Genomic DNA, 12,427 nt, shown 5'->3' on the forward strand with positions numbered 1-12,427 from the left:
CAGGTGGAGGCTTAGCCCGCTGCTCCACAGGCCGGCTCCCGCCTTTGTTCTTTTCCAAGATCCTCTGGCTGCTCTGGTGCTCTTGCATTTCCGTGTGAGTTTTGGGATCATCGTCAGTTTCTGCGTATAAAGGGAGCTGCCATTTTTGATGGGATTGCATTAATCAGCAGATGAGTTTGGGGAATGTTGTCATCTTAAGGTTATAAGGCTCTGATCTGTGACCATGCAGTAGCTTCCCATTGTTATGAACTGTTGTTTTCTAGGATTCAGTGTTCAAATCTCACGGTTCTCTTGTCAGCTCTGTTCCTGAGCTTTTTATTCTCTTTGATGCTGTGTTACTTTCTGCTGATTTAACTTCGTGGCGTTCAGCTTCCTCCTTTGCCCCGTGCAGTGCAGTGACTGCGGTGCGTATTTTATGTTTCTCCTTTGTTCACTGTGCCCCAGGCGTGGTGGTCATGCTCCCGCCCGTCTACTGCAGTGCTGGGGAGCAGTCGCGGGGTGGGGGGTACCAGGGTTTTCCCATTCACAGCGGCTGCCACTCCAGGCTTATCCTCTGGGGCCGACACTCTCCTAGCGTCCCTGGGTGTGTGGCTGGGTCCCTTCCTGTCTTAGTTGGTGGCCTCAGAGTGACACAAGAACCGGGCACTGAGGCTGATCTCTCCAGGACTGACCCCTGGGTCATCTGGGCATCTCTGGTGCATTCCTCGTTGAGTCCTACCAGGCGGCTGGGAGCGTTCTGCATTTTACAGACCAGGAAACCAAGGTGCAGACGGTTATGTAAATCCTCCAAGTCCCTCCCCAGTCCCGGATTGGCTGACATGCTGCAGCTGCAGTTCAGCACAGCTCTCCAGGGTCAAGTTGCGGGGCTGGACAGGGGTGGGTGGGTGAGTTGTGTGGACAAGGAAGGGAAGGGCCCTTTCTGGGAAACTGGGAGGCTCTGGCAGCACCGGGTGGGGCTGGATCAATGCCGGAGCATTTGCTCACTGGCCTGTGGCTGGTATTGCAAAGTGGCTGGCTTGTTGCAGCTCTCTGGGGTGACAAGGAGAAGTAGAGGCCTGGAAACCTTAATCTGCGTGATCCTGTACCCTTGGCGCTGCCTGTGGTGACGGCTCTGGGGCAGGGGGAGCTAGTTGCCCCAGGCAGGCCTTGCGTCCCTATCCTCAGGCTGAATTCTTGCAGCTAGGGACCGTCATCCTCTCTGTCCCCCCCCACCTTAGAGCCTTCCTGTTATCGGTGGGTGTTCCTTGTGGGCTTCCTCAGGAGGTGGAAGAAATTCCACCTGCCTGCTTTGCACCATAGATTCCTGCAACCCCAGGGCCTCTGTGCGGGATGTGGGCTGATGGAGGAGAATGGAGGGCCGTGGTCATTAGAGGGGGCTCGTGCAGGATGGACTCTGAGCCAGCCTCTTGCTGGCGTGTGGCCTGCTCCCGCTGAGCTCGGGTTGACCTGTCCTGTGCTGGGAATCCCGGATGGACAGTCTGGCTCTGCCCACCCCACCAGGCTTAATGTGCTGTTTGACATGCGAGCAACCCGTTAACCAGGCGGCAGTGAGCAACCTTGCCATCGTTTAACTGGGCCAGATGCTACCCCTGCTGCTTCTGTTTTCCTAAGATGAAGAAAACAACGGTAAGTACAGTCTCCCCTGTGACCCAGGGGTGCGAAGAGCAAGCAGCGAGTGCCTGCACGGCGCCCGCAGACTTTCTCGTCATCCCCGTGAGCAGTGCGGCACAACAGCTGCGTGCGCAGCCCCTGCCTCATGTCAGTATTAAGAGCCATCTAGAGAGGGTTCAGAGCGTGGAGGGGAAAGTGTGTAGCTCCATGCAAATCCTACGCCAAGTTCTGTAAGGGACTTGAGCGCCCGTGGATTTTGGTGTTCAGGGGGACCCCGGTGTCGGCCCCTCTCAGATCGCAGGATGACTGTGGTGGTAGCAGTTGTCAACCCTGAGGCCATTTTGCAATGGTATAGACAGTCTTTTTTTTTTTTTTTTAATGCTGGGTTTTCCATTTGAATTGAAACAGGCACGGAGCACACTGTGCTTCTCTGGAGCAGTGAGCTCTGGGTCTTTGGCTCCCGCCCCAGCCTGGTGCTCACACCTGCTGCTCCAGCTGTGCCACACTCAGCATGGTTTGTGAGCCTGCACTGGCCAGTGTCCCTGCTACAGTGCTCCCTCCCTTCTGCCCTCTCCACTGACTCTCTGGAGCGTCTCCTCGTGGCACCCTACCCCCTGCTCCCCTCCAGCCTGGTGCCGCACCTGCTTCCTTAGCCCCCACCCTCCCACACAGATCTAGCCTGTCTGGCACCTTCCTGGAGGGCAGCAGCTTGTTTCAGGCAGCTGTGGTTCCAGTGCTGGTAGAGGTGCAGCTGGCTGCATTGGGCAGAACAGCACACATGACTGTGCTGACCTCTGTCTGGTCCAATGCAGGAGGAAGCTTGTGAGGTGCCCACCACAGAAAATTGTTGATCTCCTGTGGGGTCTCCGAGTGCCAGGAGGGTAGTGGACGTGGGCTTCCAGCAAGTGTCCTGCGTAGAGCGGCATCGGCACCACTGGAAGGTGTTTCTGGTCCCTTGCTTGCCCTGGGGAGGACCAGGCCAGGACCTTGCTCCTCTCGGAACGCTGGCCTCTGTGCTCCCTGGGACCGTTCCTACTCCAGAGCCAGCTGGCCTGCTGCTTTGATCCTATCCCAGGTGCTGGGAGCTGTGGGGAGAAGGTTCTAGACCGCGCAGTGCCGCTGGGCTGCTGGTGTGGGGAGAAGGTTCTAGACCGCGCAGTGCCGCTGGGCTGCTGGTGTGGGGAGAAGGTTCTAGACCGCTCAGTGCCTCTGGGCTGCTGGTGTGGGGAGAAGGTTCTAGACCGCGCAGTGCCTCTGGGCTGCTGGTGTGGGGAGGAGGTTCTAGACCGCGCAGTGCCACTGGGCTGCTGGTGTGGGGAGAAGGTTCTAGACCGCGCAGTGCCTCTGGGCTGCTGGTGTGGGGAGAAGGTTCTAGACCGCGCAGTGCCTCTGGGCTGCTGGTGTGGGGAGAAGGTTCTAGACCGCGCAGTGCCTCTGGGCTGCTGGTGTGGGGAGGAGGTTCTAGACCGCGCAGTGCCGCTGGGCTGCTGGTGTGTGCCGGAGAAGGAGGAGAAGGGTGTGTGTCCCAGGCTGCAGACCCCTCACCCCGTCGCTCCTGTGAGTTTTTCAGTATTGGGAAAACAACACAAGTTGGAGAAACAGCAGAATGCCAGGGTCCGTTTCTCCTTCTGGTCTGCCCACCCCTCTCATGAGGAAGATCGTGCTTTTGTGGGAGGAATCGGGAGCCAAGGGGAATAGGAACTCAGATTCATGGCATCGAGTCCTCCTACCCCACACTGCACCGACTGTGCTGTTAGCCCCATTTTACAATGAGAAGTCGAGACTCGGGGTTATGTGATTTGCCCAAGGCCACACATGCAGACCTGAGTTAAGATCCAAGCCAAGTTCTGTGTGACGCCATCTGTTCCCTGTACCCTGTTCATCCTCTGAGGACCGGAGGTCACTACTCATAACCCAAGTGTCCTAGAGCATCCTGGGAAAGGGATGTCTATCCTTCCTGGTTTAGGCTGACTCCCCACTCAGGGGGCCCTGCCCAGGGCTGGTGCCTTCCCCAGGCCGATTCAGTGCTAGGTTCTTCTCAGACCTGGACCTGGCTAACCTGTTTCCCACGCTGGCATCGCGAGGCCTCAGCTATCCGCTCTGTGAGGTACACAGCCTGGTCCTGACTTCTGCTGGTGGTGTGCAGAGGTTGAGGGTGTGTTTGGAAAACTTAACAAAGCAGCTTGTGGTCACGTCTCCTCGGCTGTGCCCTTCCTCTTGGGCTTCACTGCTGGTCTTGCTGCCGCCTGAGGCTAGGCCTGTGTGCAGACCCGAGGTGGACAGTTCCCTCCACCTCCACAGCCACCCACAGCACGCCAGCCGCGTGGCAAGTCTCAAGGCGGGTGTGGGAGGCAGTGGTGCCCAGTGCCTGTCCTGATGCCGGGGTGGAGATGAGGATGGTCCAGCCAGAAGGTGGGGCACTGGCAGCCGGAGTGTCTGTGGTTTCTCACCTCAGCACTCCTGGCCAAAGCCTCTGGCCTGAGTTCCCTTCTGGGCTCGCCTTCTGTGCCCTCCACTGCTTCTTTGTTGGTACCCTGAGTGGGTAGCCCCTGCACTGGGGGGCTGGAAACGAGGCAGACACCTCTTCCTGTCGGCTCTGGAGGAAGGTGGAGAAGAGGCAGAAAGGAAAGGACCCATGCAGTCGGGATCCTGGGCCTGAAGGGACATGCGCATCCCCCTCCCTGCGCTCCCCTGCCACAGGGCTATCCAGGCCCCGCCCACAGACCTGGTCTGACCCGAGACCTTGGCCCTGTTGGGTGCACATGCGGGGAGCACCCTGACCAGGCCAGGCCTTCATGGACTAAGTAACCTCAGTGCAGGAGGATTAGCAGAGGAGAGAGCAGCAGCTGACTCCCTGCGCTGCCCCCAGGAGTCTCGCCAGAGCTCAGCCTGGGGGTTTGTTTCCCGACGGTGGGGTGGGCCAGGCGATGGAGACTGCCTGCTCCTGGCCGGAGTGGGCTTGAGGATAACTCCACGGTAAATGAGAGGAGCTGGTGGGGTTCATGGACCTCACGCCGGCCATCAGCTCACACTGACCACTAGATAAGGAGGGATCCAGTCTCCTGGCCCTGTGAGAAGAAGGGGCCGTGAGCCTGCAGTGCCAGGTGGACGGCCCGAGGCACTGCAAGGCCTCCACCGGCAAGCACGAGCCGGCTTCCTCCTCTGCCCTCCTCGGGCCGTGGGCCCAGCTCTTGAACCAGCTTTCCAGCCTTTGGTCTTGGCCTCCGTCCCCAGAACCTGTGGGCAGTGGCTTTTGGCCGCCCCCTCTCAGCTGGCCTGTGACCTGGTGTGTGTTTTCTTTCCTTCATCAGTCTGCTCCTGGCCCACGCCGAGCCGGAGATCGGCTCCTGAGTAGCGCCTCTCCTCTGAGCTGCAAGGGAGGGGCAGCTGTGGGAAGCATTGGCAGGGGCTTAACCTGGAGCTCAGTATGAACAGGGAGGGGCCGTGGGCCCAGCTTGGGGGATCCCGGCCTCAGGAGCAGCCAGGCCTCCCTGGGGTCGGCAGCCCCCCGCCACACTAAGAGGACTAATTCCCAGGAACCAGGGAGGCTGGAACCCCTCCTAAAACCTTACACTGATCAGAGACGTCGCTTCCCCCAGTGTAACTCGTGGCCTCCAGGCAGCGTCCTGGGTGGGGTGCACATGGGATGTCACGTCACTCTTCCCTCAGGGACTTGGCAGCCTGCTGGTGTTGCAGGAAGGAGAGAACAGAGGGATTCTGGGAACAGGTCCTTAGAGGACAGGAATCCAGGGGCAGTTGCACCAGGTCACACTCCAGGGTCATCTTTCATGGTCTCTCATGGGAGAGTTACGGTCAGGGATGGGTGGACTCCACTGGACTGAAAAAACAGATTCTGCCCTGGGCTTGGACCACGCAGGATTTGTGCGGCGGCGACTGTGGTGCCAGTCATCGGGGGCAGCTTGGTCTCAGCACCAATCCCAGTGTCCCAGAGCTGGGGAACTGGAAGGCCCAGCTTTCCCGTTGGAATCTGGGCAAGTGGAGCGCTAGGATCAGCAGGATGTGCGGTTCTGAGGCAGCAGCGGGGGAAAGCGCGCGGCTCGCCGCTCAGACCGCGGGGAGGGCACATCTCCCGTTTGCTCAGAAGAGAACCTTCCCTCCGCTCAGGGGAGGAGAAATTGATAAGGCTCCCAATGGCCTCTGGTTCTTTATCTTTAATGGCAAACAGGCCCTACTCGCCGCCTGGCCGAGGGATAACAGTTCAAGGAGGAGGAGACACTGCGTGTGTGTGTGTATGTGCGCGTGTGCTTGTGTGCACACTTGCAGGTGGGGCTGGTGGGGATGTGGACACTGTGCTTCCGTTAGATTTCCTGCTGCTTTGTCCCATGGTCGGTGAGGAAGCTGCCACTTCTCCCTAGTGCCCCCGGGAGGGATTCAGTGTCTAAGACTTTTCTCTGGCGCTAGGGGACACCTGTCTTCAGGAGGGAGAGGGGCCTTCTGGGGACAGAGCCCAGCTGCTGCTCCGCTCCCTTTGCTGGCCCTTTGCACGTGCTGGGGGTTTCGTGGTCACGATGTTTCTAGCGGGCTGTCTTGTCTCCTCTCCACATAGTAGGTTTCTTGAGGTCAGAAGCCATGTCTTACATAATCCTCTGTGCCTTAGGTGTGTTATTGGCGATAGTGCTCTGATCGTCTTCCTCTGGACACGTGGCATGGCTTACAGTCGAGGAAGCTGAGGGACATTCTGAAGTGTCCCCTCTTTGTCAGCTCCCTGTGCCGGGGAGTGGGCACGTCTATTCTACAGATAGACTAACAGATCCATAGGGTAGAGTGAATTTCCCAAGGGCATCTAACTGGGTGGTGGCAGAGCCAGCATTTGAACCTGAGTCCTTGTATCCAAAACTACTGCCTCTCCTCGTGTTGCCAGCCCCACCCCCTGCCGCTTCGCAGCCCCTGTCTCCTGCCAAGCTCGGCCTCTCACTTGGTCATGGTTTTCCCTATTCATGTCCGCCTTTTCCTCTCATCAGAATTTCTGTCTCCTGAGGGCGGGGTCCACGGCTTTTCCCTTAATCCTTCCAAATCTCCAGCTCCTGACGGTTTTCTTGAAGTCATTCCCTCAAGTGAGGCCCTGCCCGTGAGTCACCTGAGCAGGGCCAGAGAGTGGTGCAGGGGAGAACCGTGAGGGTCTCACGATGCTGGGACCGAGGGCAGGAGGTGGGCCCTGACCTTGTCTGTGGAGGAAGAGCCTGCCCGTGCTGCCCACTGGGCAGGGCCTGTTAGCAGCCAGAGAGAGGATTAACGCCGGGCGCTGGGATCATCTGGTTCCACGTGATGATGGCTCTAAGTCGCAGCCCAATAGAACTGGCAGGTGCAGTGACACTGGCCTCACAGGCGTTGGGAAATGAGCGGGGTGTTGCCCGGTCCGGGGCCTGGCACTCACAGCTATTATGAATTATTATTGTTGTAATGACTGCTATCAGATGAGCCCTCTTCCTTCCAGTGGAGAAGGGGGCAGGGTGCTGAGGAGGTGCCCTTTCCCCTTCCGGGTTGGGGCGGGCCGGACAGGGAAGGTGGACTGACCCCGGCCTGGGGCTCCCTCGGACCCCAGAACCATTTCCCCTGTGCTCTGAAGTTCTCAGCCGCGACACCCCTTCTGGTGCTTTCAGCCATCCCATCTGTCACCCTTGAGGAGAAATTGATACATTCAGATAAACACTGCCTGCTGATGGTGGCCAGAGGAGGCCTGCGTGGTTGTGTTGCTGGCTCCTGGCAGGTGCTTCTCTCCTGTTCCCAGGGCGTGCGGCTCAGGAAGGGGGAGTGGCACTCACTTGTCAGTTCTGCAGCGTTCCAGAGCCCCCCGGGGACTCAGTTGGTACCATGTCAGGCCCCGCTCCCATGGGATGGGCCATGTGACTGTGGTTTCGCAGCTGGCCCGAGAGGGGAGCGCCGTGGTCAGAGCAGGGAGGGACACAGGTGTGACACTGGTGCAGCTGGAGGAAGAGGTCCCCTCACTCGGTGATCACAGGGTCGGGAGGGCCAGGGCGAGAGGGATGGCCGAGGAGGGGCATGGAGGTTGGCAGGCAGGGGCGAGGGATGGTGCGAGGAGGAACTGCCAGAGCGAGACTGAGCTGGACAGGCTGCCCGCAGTGGCGGTGACCGAGGCACCTCTTGGCATCATGGGCAGGTGGGGGGCTGCGTGGTGTTGACCTTTGAGCTGTGAGCAGGCTGTTTGTCCCATCCTTGTCCCTTGTCCTGCTGTCCACGGCGTCTGACGAGCCCATGAGGTAACAGGCACATGAAGCAGCGGCTGTCGCTCAGTGGCGAGCTCATGCAAATGAGATCACTTTGCCGTTGGGCTGTTATGACAAAATCAGCAAGAGTGGATGCCTAGAACTCTGTCTCAGGGCGGCCTCTGGCCTGGTTGCTGTGCTTGATTCCAAAGCATAGGAGGAAAGATTAGAGCAAGGATCCACAGAGGTGTGTTCTTCTGGGGGTCAAGAATAGGGAGAGAAAATAAATCTTTAAATTAAAAAAAAAAATAGGGAGAGAGGCCGGTGCTGCAGCTCACTTGGTTAGTCCTCTGCCTGCGGCGCCGGCACCTCGGGTTCTAGTCCCAGTTGGGGCCCCGGATTCTGTCCCAGTTGTTCCTCTTCCAGTCCAGCTCTCTGTTGTGGCCCGGGAGTGCAGTGGAGGATGGCCCAAGTGCTTGGGCCCTGCACCCCATGGGAGACCAGGAGGAAGCACCTGGCTCCTGGCTTCGGATCGGCACAGTGTGCCAGCCTCAGCGTGCCAGCTGTGGCGGCCATTTAGGGGGTGAACCAACGGAAAAGGAAGACCTTTCTCTCTGTCTCTCTCTGTCTAACTCTGCCTGTCAAAAAAAAAAAAAAAATAGGGAGAGAGCAGCAGCCACCATCGTCCAGGTCAGGTCAGGTCCCATCGGTGTTGCCGCTTGCTGTGTTCTTCCAGGAACTGAAGCACTTCGCCACTGAAGTCTCTCACTGTCTCTTTGCTGTCTCTTTGGCTCATGGATTGGCCACTCTGGTAGTCAGTTCGCTCAGGAATCCAAGTTTCCCCCTGGGCTGGGTTCCACGGGGCCTTCTTGTGTGGGTGGTTTGGGTGTGGGTCGAGCAGAGCAGCAGTGGGCGCTGGCCAGTGGAGGTTGAGGGCTGCACATTGTTTCTGAGACTCTAGGTCAGCCAGCCAGGACAAGTCATGGCACCCTGCAAGGGAAGTCCAGGCACCCAGGGCTTAGGCGCAGGTGAAAGCCGTTACTACCACTAGGTGCTCCCTCCTGAGACTGGAGAGGGTTGAAGCCGCGGAGGCCAGAACAGCCTGTGGAGCCAAGATGCAGACCCAGGCCGCGCAGCGGCACCAAAGCTGGCACAGAGGAGGGAAGATGCCCGATGTTGTCTCCTGCCCAGGGCTCCCGTGGCAGAACCTGTGAGAAGTCGGCCAGCAGGGGAGCCCGGGTGCCTCCTTCCAAGGGATCAGCTTCCCTGGGCACAGAGCAGGGCAGAGCCAGGGGACGCAGGGCGGTGTGTAGGAGCCCTCCCCTGGCAGGGTGGAAGCATCCGTTCACAGAGGGCACGTGGGCAATGACAGCTCTGCCGTCCGTGGTCGGAGCAGCTGCTGTCTCCAGATGCAAACCTGTCACCGTTCGCACCATCGTCGTCAGGGAGTTGGGGACAAGTATGCACTAAAAGGCATCCAGCGCGGAGAGGGGGAAGCAAACGTAGCTTTATTTGCAGCTGACATGATCTTGTATAGAAAAGCCCAGGGAAGCCACTAACAATCTATTAGAACTAATAACCGAGCTCGCGAGAATACAGAGCCGAGATCAATGTGCAGGAATCACTTGTGCAGTCGCTCCTGGTGTCCACGAGGAATTGGTTCAGGGATCCCCCGTGGATGCTCCAGTCCCCGATAGAGAATGGCACAGTATTTACTTAGAACCCACACACCCTCCCTCTCATCTCTAGAGTCTTTGTAATACCCGAGGTAGTGTGAATGCTGTGTGTAAACAGCGGTGCTGTTTAAGGAACAATGACAAGAAAAAGGGGTGTGTGTTCAGTACAGATGCAGCTTCCGCGGGCCCAGCTGCACGTCAGCACTGAGGCAGTGTTGTTCTCTTTCTGGAAATGTGTGAGCCATGTTGGTTGATTCCACAGAGGCCCCTTGGAGGGCCCACTGTCTTTTTTTTTTTTTTTTTTTTTTTAAAGATTCATCTGTTTATTTGAAAGGCAGAGAGAGAGAGAGAGAGAGAGGGAGAGAGGTCTTCCATCTGCTGGTTCACTCCCCGAATGGCCACAACGGCTAGAGCTTGGCTGATCCAAATCCAGAAGCCTGGAGCTTCTTCTGGGTCTCCCACGTAGGTGCAGGTGGCCCAGAGAGCTTGGCCATCTTCTACTGCTTTCCCAGGCCACAGCAGAGAGCTGGATTGGAAGTGGGACTTGAACCAGCGCCCATATGGGATGCTGGCACTGTAGGCGATGGCTTTACCCTCTATGCCAGAGTTTCGGCCTCATGATGGGATTTTAATTAGCACTGAGACATACATGCTACACTGTGGAAGAACCTTGAAATCAGTGTGCTAAGTCAAAGAAGCCAGTCCCCAAAACCCACGTGACTTATGATTCTATTTAGAGGAGATGTCCAGAATAGGCAAGTGCGTGACGGATAGATTGGTGGGTTGGGGCTGCAGCAGCTGTGGGGCTGCAGGGTGATGGCCGCGGGAAGGCGAAGTCTCCTAAAACTGTAGGCGTGTATTTGGAATGCCTGGGTGCAAGTCCAGCTTCCCGTGGACGCGCACCTTGGAAGGTTCTTGGGCCCCACCTGCCCACGTGGGAGGCCCAGATGCAGCTCTAGGCACCTGGTTTCAGCCTGGCCCAGCTCTGGCAGTTTCAGGCCTTTGGGGAGTGAACCAGCGAGTGGAAGATCTCTGTCTCTGTCTCTCTCTGCCTTTCAGATAAATAAATTTTTGAAAGAAAAGTTGATGGTGGTGATGGATATGTATTATCTGTGACTGCACTAAACATGGAACTGTATTTTAAGTGTGTGAACTATGAAGTGTATCTCAGGAAAGCTGTTAACACAGACCTGACCCTGCAGGCTGAAAGACACTGACTGAATAAGGAAACTTCGCTGTGTTTGTTATATTTATCTGCTAGTTATTCTGTGACCACCTGCCCTGGCCTGTGCCGGCTGGGTGGGGGCGCTGCCTGCCTCTCAGCACACTCTACCCCATCTCTGCTAGACAATTTTAATTCCAATTCAGTTTTGTTTGGATTTTGTTCAAGATCTTAGCATTCATGCTGTGAGCCAGGCACTCTTGTGAGAAAACAGAGCGTGGGGGTGGACGGGCCTGCTCATCCTTGTGGGGCCTTCCGAGTGTCCCTTTCTTATTAACACAATGAGTGCCGATGACGTCCCAAGGGCTTGTGGCAAGAATTAAGTGAGCCAGAAGTTGGGTTCCAGCGCTCCTGGAGCGAGTTACCTGTACCCAGTTTACGGAACAGTGACGAGCTGGTCGTCCAGGCGGCCTCCCTTGTCCTGGGCAGTGCGCTCCGAGATCCTCAGGGGATGCCCCTGTCCTGTTTTCCAGACGTATGTACCTATGACAAAGTGTAATTTTTTTTTTCTTTTTTTGACAGGCAGAGTGGACAGTGAGAGAGAGACAGAGAGAAAGGTCTTCCTTTGCCGTTGGTTCACCCTCCAATGACCGCTGCGGCCGGCGCGCTGCGGCCGGCGCACCGCGCTGATCCGATGGCAGGAGCCAGGAGCCAGGTGCTTTTCCTGGTCTCCCATGGGGTGCAGGGCCCAAGCACTTGGCCATCCTCCACTGCACTCCCTGGCCACAGCAGAGAGCTGGCCTGGAAGAGGGGCAACCGGGACAGAATCCGGCGCCCCGACCGGGACTAGAACCCGGTGTGCCGGCGCCGCTAGGCGGAGGATTAGCCTAGTGAGCCGCGGCGCTGGCCGACAAAGTGTAATTTTTTAAAAAAGATATATTAATTTGGAAGAATGGCATGGAGAGATGAAAAGAGAGAGATCTTCTGCTAGTTCACTCCCCAGTTGACTGCAGTGGACCCAGGTTGGTCCAAGCCAAGGCCAGGAGCCAGGAACTTGAACTCCATCTGGTCTCCCGTGTGGGTGGCAGGGCCCGAGCACTTGTGCCATCTGCTGCTGCTTTCTCAGGTGCATTAGCAGCAAGCTGGATCAGAAGTGGAGCAGCTGGGACTTGAACTGGTGCTCCAATATGGTATGCTAGTATCAACAAGCGATGGCCTGACACACTGTGCCACAATGCCAGCTCCAATAAAGTTTAATTTATAAACCAGGCACGCTAAGAGATTAACGGCAGCAGTAGTAGAACAGTAGCACAGTACAGTGCAGTAAAAGTTACGTGCGTGTGGTCTCTCAGAGAGCTCCTTGCACTGTACTTGCCCTTCCTCTCGTGTCGCTGGGAGGTGACACTGCCTGCCTGCAGAGGGCAAGAAATGAGGTTCCAACGGAAAAGGAAGACCTTTCTCTCTGTCTCTCTCTGTCTAACTCTGCCTGCCCTGACTTCTGCAGTTCGAGCCGTGACAGAAAACTGGCACGCGTTTCCTTTTCTTTCACAGTTTCACAGGGAGAAGACTCTTTCTTAGCATAGGTCTTAGCGACCAGCATGAGTGTTGTTCTTTCCTTGTGAAGTCACTTAAAGGAAGCACTTTATGCTGTTCTTCGGCACACCCAAGCGTGTAGCCCCGCCACTCGCGTGTCATGGAACAGAAGCACCGCAGTAGCGTGGCAGAGTCTGATACCTGGGCATTCCTCAGTGACAGGCGGGTAGTGTGTCCGGCCGGGTGGCCCGTGCCTCAGG

At 57.3% G+C, this 12,427-nt stretch overlaps 1 protein-coding gene across 5 annotated transcripts in view; it reads left to right on the forward strand.

The window, feature by feature from the left end:
* Positions 1-12,427, forward strand: part of PC (pyruvate carboxylase) — a 97,095-nt gene that overhangs the window by 45,855 nt on the left and 38,813 nt on the right. The window lies entirely within an intron of this gene.

This window comes from Oryctolagus cuniculus, chromosome 1 (genome assembly GCF_051225735.1).
Source record: "Oryctolagus cuniculus isolate XC-2025 breed Fujian yellow rabbit chromosome 1, ASM5122573v1, whole genome shotgun sequence".
Lineage (NCBI taxonomy): Eukaryota > Metazoa > Chordata > Mammalia > Lagomorpha > Leporidae > Oryctolagus > Oryctolagus cuniculus.